Here is a 6,972-nt window from a genome sequence, read left to right as displayed (position 1 = left end):
ACTTGGCGATGTGGGCTCTTTTTTGGTTCCATATGAACTTTAAAGTAGTTTTTTCCAATTCTGTGAAGAAAGTCATTGGTAGCTTGATGGGGATGGCATTGAATCTATAAATTACCTTGGGCAGTATGGTCATTTTCACGATATTGATTCTTCCAACCCATGAGCATGGAATGTTCTTCCATTTGTTTGTATCCTCTTTTATTTCATTGAGCAGTGGTTTGTAGTTCTCCTTGAGGTCCTTCACATCCCTTGTAAGTTGGATTCCTAGGTATTTTATTCTCTTTGAAGCAGTTGTGAATGGGAGTTCACTCATGATTTGGCTCTCTGTCTGTGATTGGTGTACAATAATGCTTGTGATTTTTGTACATTGATTTTGTATCCTGAGACTTTGCTGAAGTTGCTAATCAGCTTAAGGAGACTTTGGGCTGAGACAATGGGGTTTTCTAGATATACAATCATGTCATCTGCAAACAGGGACAATTTGACTTCCTCTTTTCCTAGTTGAATACCCTTTATTTCCTTCTCCTGCCTGATTGCCCTGGCCAGAACTTCCAGCACTATGTTGAATAGGAGTGGTGAGAGAGGGCATCCGTGTCTTGTGCCAGTTTTCAGAGGGAATGCTTCCAGTTTTTGCCCATTCAGTATGATATTGGCTGTGGGTTTGTCATAGATAGCTCTTATTATTTTGAGATACGTCCCATCAATACCTAATTTATTGAGAGTTTTTAGCATGAAGAGTTGTTGAATTTTGTCAAAGGCCTTTTCTGCATCTATTGAGATAATCATGTGGTTTTCATCATCACTGGCCATCAGAGAAATGCAAATCAAAACCACAATGAGATACCATCTCACACCAGTTAGAATGGCCATCATTAAAAAGTCAGGAAACAACAGGTGCTGGAGAGGATGTGGAGAAATAGGAACACTTTTACACTGTTGGTGGGACTGTAAACTAGTTCAACCATTGTGGAAGTCAGTGTGGCGACTCCTCAGGTATCTAGAACTAGAAATACCATTTGACCCAGCCATCCCATTACTGGGTATATACCCAAAGGACTATAAGTCATGCTGCTATAAAGACACATGCACACGTATGTTTGTTGCGGCACTAGTCACAATAGCAAAGACTTGGAACCAACCCAAATGTCCAACAGCGATAGACTGGATCAAGAAAATGTGGCACATATACACCATGGAATACTATGCAGCCATAAAAATGATGAGTTCATGTCCTTTGTAGGGACATGGATGAAACTGGAAAACATCATTCTCAGCAAAATATCGCAAGGACAAAAAACCAAACACCGCATGTTCTCACTCATAGGTGGGAATTGAACAATGAGAACTCATGGACACAGGAAGGGGAACATCACACTCCGGGGACTGTTGTGGGGTGGGGGGAGGGGTGAGGGACAGCATTAGGAGATATACCTAATGCTAAATGACGAGTTAATGGGTGCAGCACACCAACATGGCACACGGATACATATGTAACAAACCTGCACATTGTGCACATGTACCCTAAAACCTAAAGTATAATAATAAAAAATAAAGAAATAAAGAAATTATCCATAAATCAAAAACAAAAAATTTAGCAGTTGTTAAATATAATGTTAACAGGAACATTGAGCAATAAATTGAAACTTTTAAATTTAACTCATATCTGCTTAGTTTTTTATTTAGTTAAGTATAAAGGCCCAGTTAATTAATCAGTTCATTGGATTGGTCAAGGCATGACACTTGAACTACACAATAGGATTTAAAAAGCAGTTGGTTTTTTTAGTAGTTCTCTGGTAGTCACACACACATACACACATACACAAAAATTTGTAGAGTACTGTGAATATAGGATTTCCCCCATAATCTTTCATCTGCTATATTTTGTAAACTATATAAACTGGACATGGCCAAATTAGAGATGTCTGATAAACTCTTATAAAGTATTTGGGAACTTCAACTGGATTCCCAAAGGATCAATTTTAAACTGTAAAAAACAAATATTCATATAAAAGCACAACAGATTTAACAGACAACTTTGGAAAAAAATCAAATTGTAACCCAATTTTCTACTTTTTCAAACACGACTAAGAAAAAAAGTTACAAGTAGTAATGTCTGCCTTAAAAAAAAACACACACATTAACTGGGTGATTTTGTGGGGGATGGGGAAAGCTATACAGTATTATTGCACTCCATGAATGTGCAGAATTACAAAATATGCCAGCACTGAAAAACTATCTTGCATTGAGGTTTTCCAAGAGGTAAAACGAGCCTGCCAAGAAAGCATCTGGTCTGTACTAACAGCTTGCTGTCTTCAGTACAGGCCTTCATAATGTCAGTCACGCTGCTCTTGCAATGATCCCTTAATGCAAAAGAGTTTTCAGTGCTGATAGGTGGTGCTGTGATCGATGGTGTGGGATTGAATCCATATGCACATTGAGCTTCATTTCATTGTCAAGAATTTGAACAAGTTGTTGCATGGATGGAAGGTGGCCAGATTCCAGCTTAGACCACACAGTTACATCATTTAAAGTTATCTCAAATGCACCTGTTGACATACACTGGTTCCCAATCATGTTACTCAAGAAGAAAAACATCATATATGCATAGACCTTATTTTCTTGGCCCCACTGCCAGATGCTAGGAGCTTGCATGCCAAAGAAAGCAAAAGGATCCTTGCCAACAATTATTAAGCCTATTAATACTAGTTTGAAGACTGCCAGGAAAGATGCTATGTGTCTATATATTGGTTGAGGGAGGTAATTCTCTCCTTCAATGCGGATGTCTGGGTACCGCTGGCTAATAACCCGCATGTACTCCTCAAACACCCGCCTATAACCTCAGGAAATGCAAATCTGGAACTTGAGCAGCAGCCCCGTGGCGTACTGCATCTTTAATCTCTTGCTGGGCACGCTGCCCAGATTGGCTGAGGCCTCGCTCCGGACCATAGCAGATGCCGCCCCTCTCTACTTGTTTTTTTAAGGGTAACTGTGAAACAGCCTCAGGCAGATTTTTCCAGGTATTCCAGAAAAAGACCTCATTATCATAGAAGATGACAGTTCTATGTGTGTTATTGCCCCTGAAGAACTTCCAGTGGGACAAGATGTGGAGGTGGAAGACAGTAATATTGGTGATCCTGATTCTGTGTAGGCCTAGGCTAAGGTGTGTGTGTCTTAGTTTTTAACAAAAACTAAAAAGTAAAAAAAGAATTAAAAAATTTAAAAAATAGAAAAAAGCTTATAGATAAGGATATAAATATTTTTATACAGTTGTACAATGTTTGTGTATGTAAAAAGTTACGTACATAATTGCATGTGCTATAGTTTTATATGCCTGGCAGTGCAGTAGGTTTGTTTACGCCAGGATCATCACAAACATGAGGAATGTGTTGTGCTAGGATATTATGATGATTATGTCATAAGTAAGTAATAGGAATTTTTCAGCTCCATTATAATCTTATGTGATACATTGATATATATGGTCCATCATTGACTGAAATGTCATTGTGTGGTGCATGACTATAGTTGGGATCAGAGTATGTAGCCTTTCAGACTAGCTTCTTTCACTTAGCAAGTTAGGGATCCTTCATATTTTTTTGGGACTTAATAGTTCATTCCTTTTATTGCTGAATAGTATTTCACTGTCTGGATTGCCCATTCATCTATTGAAGGGCATTTTGGTTGCTTTTAATTTGGGGCCATTATGAATAAAGCTGCTATAAATGTTCATGTGCAGGTTTTTATGTGGATTTAAGTTTTTAACTCAAGTATTTGACTAGAATTTAACTAAGTGTTTGAGTAATTATTTAGGAGCAAAACTGCTGGATTATATGGTAAGACCATATTTAGTTTTGTAAGAAACTGCCAAATTGTCTTCCCCAGTAGCTGTATCATTTTGCTCCCACTCCCAGTGAATGAGAATTCCTGTTGCGCCCCATCCTTGCCAGCATTTTATATTATTAGTGTTTTGGATTTTGGCCATTTGAATAGGTATGTAGTTGCATCTCATTTTAATCATGTTTTCTTTTTAACCATTATATTCTAGCACCTCTCACTATAAGCAGCAGTTCATCTTCCTGTTATTCTAGGCAAAACCAAATTCCAATCCCACTGTGGAATTTAGCATTGTACCAGACTTCAAATTGGTTAATAACACACAAACAAAGAGACCCTATAAAAACCATTGCACTTTCAGTCCTCTCTAAAAATGTCAAAAGATTTCACTCGTAGGTTAGTACATGAATTCCACACTGCATGGCATCAGGCCGACTGCCATTCTACTTTACTTTTTAGTCAGGTTTATTAGGGATAGTTTTAATACAGTAAAACTCATCATTTTAAAGTATATAGTTTGATGAGTTTTAGCAGTATACGGATGTATAACCACCACCACAATGAAGATATAGGACATTTCCATCACTGCAAAAGGTTGTCCTTTTGTAATCCATTCCTGTCCTAGGCAACCACTACTGTCTATATAGTGTTTGGCTTTTTAGAATGCTGTTTAAATAGAATCATAGAGTGTGTACTCTTTTTAAATAATTTTGTTTCATACTAGTTTTTCTAGGGGTTCCATTTTCACCTCTCAGTAGATTTTACATATTTCTTATATGCCTCTGCATTTATTAGTTCATCTACTTCCGAAGCGTTACTCAGCATCATCTTGATCAGCCCACCATCTTCATAACAAGATTTATTGACAAGTCCTGGATTTTCTGCAAGAGCTTCATTAATTTTGGTAACTTCTTCTGATAGAGGAGAATAAAGTTCAGTAGCAGCTTTCACACTTTCCAAAGCACTAAACTAGTCTTGTTTGTTCGATTTTGTCCCAATTTCAGGCAGACTACAGTAAACATCTCCTAAAAAGCTTCCTGTGCAAAATTGCTGATTCCCACTGTTCCAATACCATTTTCTCTTATGCATTCATTTTTCTTTTTTTTTGGTGAATTTATGCAACAAGGGCTGAACCTGGCCGTGGCAGCGTCGGTAGTGCCTGCCCTCAGCACTCAAGGCGGCTACGGCTACGGGTTCCTAGGCCCTGTGCAAGATGCAGGCCATGTCCCATGCTTGGCTGCTCAGTGTCAGGTGCCGATTTTTTCCTGCATTTTCTTAGGGAAGTTTTATAGTTTTAGCTCTTATATTTAGGTCTGTGTCTTTTTAAATTAATTTTTGTGTACAACATGAAATAAAGACAGGTGTTCATTTTTTCCCTCGCTTCCTTACCTTTTCTTCTTTCCTTTCCTTCCCTTACCTCCCTCCCTGCTTTTTACCTCCTTCCCTCCCTTTCTCCCCCGCTCTTCTTTCTTACAGATGTCCAATTATCCAAGCACCATTTGTTGAAAAACCATCCTTTCTCCACTGATTTACATGTTTGTTGAAAGGCAATTGACCATATATGGTTGGAGCAATTTCTACACTCTTCTGTTCCACTGATTTATATGTCTATCTTTAGGTCACATTGTCTTCATTACTGTAGCTTCGTAGCTGGTCTCGAAAGCAGGTACTGTGAGACTTCAAATGTTCTTTTAAACTTTTTTTATGGGTCTCTTCTAGGTCCTTGAGATTATCATTTAAATTTTATAATCAGCTTATCAATTTCTATTGAAAAAACTTGCTGTGGCATTGACAGGGATAGCACTAAATCTATAGATAAATTTGGAAGAATTAACATATTAATATTGATTATTTCTATGCATACACGTGGTATAGCTCTTCATTTATTTACATCTTTAAGAACTTTTCTCAGTAATATTTTGTGGTTTTTTTGTGGTATAGGCCTTGAAATAATTTGTTAAGTGTATCCCTATATATTTTTTGTTTTGATTCTAGTGTATATATTTTTTCACATTTTAGTTTATAATTATTTTTTGATAGTATATAAGAAATGCATACTGTATACATTTTTGTATATTGGCCCTATGTCTTGTGACCTTACTAAATTTACTTGTAAGTTCTAATAACTTTTTTCATTGCTTCTTTAGAATTTTCAATGTATACTATCATGTCATCTGCAAATAAAGATAGTTTTGCTTTTTTTTAATCTATTGCTTTTTATTTCTTCTTCTTGCCTGATTGTGCTGGTTAGTATCTCCAGTACAATATTAAAATAGACATAGTGAGAACAGACATCCTTGCTGATTGTTACAGAGGGAAAGCATTCAGCCTTTCAGAATTGAAGATGAGGTTAAATTTATGTTTTGTATAGATGATTTTTATCATGTTGAGGAAGTTCCCTTTTATCTCCAGTTTGCTGATAGTTTTTAATCCCAAATGGATGTTGAATTTTGCAAATCCCTTTCTGTATTTATTTATTTATTTACTTATTTATTTATTTATTTGAGACGGAGTCTCGCTCTGTCGCCCAGGTTGGAGTGCAGTGGCGCAATGTCGGCTCACTGCAAGCTCCGCCTCCCGGGTTCACGCCATTCTCCTGCCTCCGCCTCTCCGAGTAGCTGGGACTACAGGCGCCCGCCACCACGCCCGGCTAATTTTTTGTATTTTTAGTAGAGACGGGGTTTCACCGTGGTCTCGATCTCCTGACCTCGTGATCCACCTGCCTCAGCCTCCCAAAGTGCTGGGATTACAAGCGTGAGCCACCGCGCCCGGCCTTCTGTATTTATTAAGATATCATTTTGGTTTTGAATTTGTTGATATAATGAATTTGATTATGATTGATTTTTGAATGTGGAACCAACTCTGCATACCTGGAATAAATCACATTTAATGATGTATTACATTTTATATATTACTGGTTTCAATTTATCAATATTTTGTTAAATATTTTTGAGTTGATATTCAGGAAGGATATTGGTTGTTCTGTTTTAGTTTCTTGAAACATATTTGGTTTTGCTATTGGGGATAATGCTGTCATAAAATGAGTTGTTTCCCTCCTTTCTATTTTTCTGGAAAAGTTTGCATAAAATTAGTATAATTTCTTCCTTGATTGTTGGCTAGAATTCACCCGTGAAGTCATTT

General features: G+C 37.2%; 1 pseudogene across 1 annotated transcript; it reads right to left on the bottom strand.

Annotated features, from left to right (window-relative positions):
- Positions 1–2,132: 2,132 nt before the first annotated feature.
- Positions 2,133–2,956, bottom strand: LOC100607054 (annotated as a pseudogene). Its single transcript, XR_004029680.1, has one exon. The product of XR_004029680.1 is annotated as a thioredoxin reductase-like selenoprotein T pseudogene (transcript).
- Positions 2,957–6,972: the final 4,016 nt, after the last annotated feature.

This window comes from Nomascus leucogenys, chromosome 1a (genome assembly GCF_006542625.1).
Source record: "Nomascus leucogenys isolate Asia chromosome 1a, Asia_NLE_v1, whole genome shotgun sequence".
Classification (NCBI taxonomy): Eukaryota; Metazoa; Chordata; class Mammalia; order Primates; family Hylobatidae; genus Nomascus; species Nomascus leucogenys.
The sequence above is the reverse complement of the archived record's forward strand: the minus strand, read 5'-3'. Positions and strand labels throughout refer to the sequence as shown.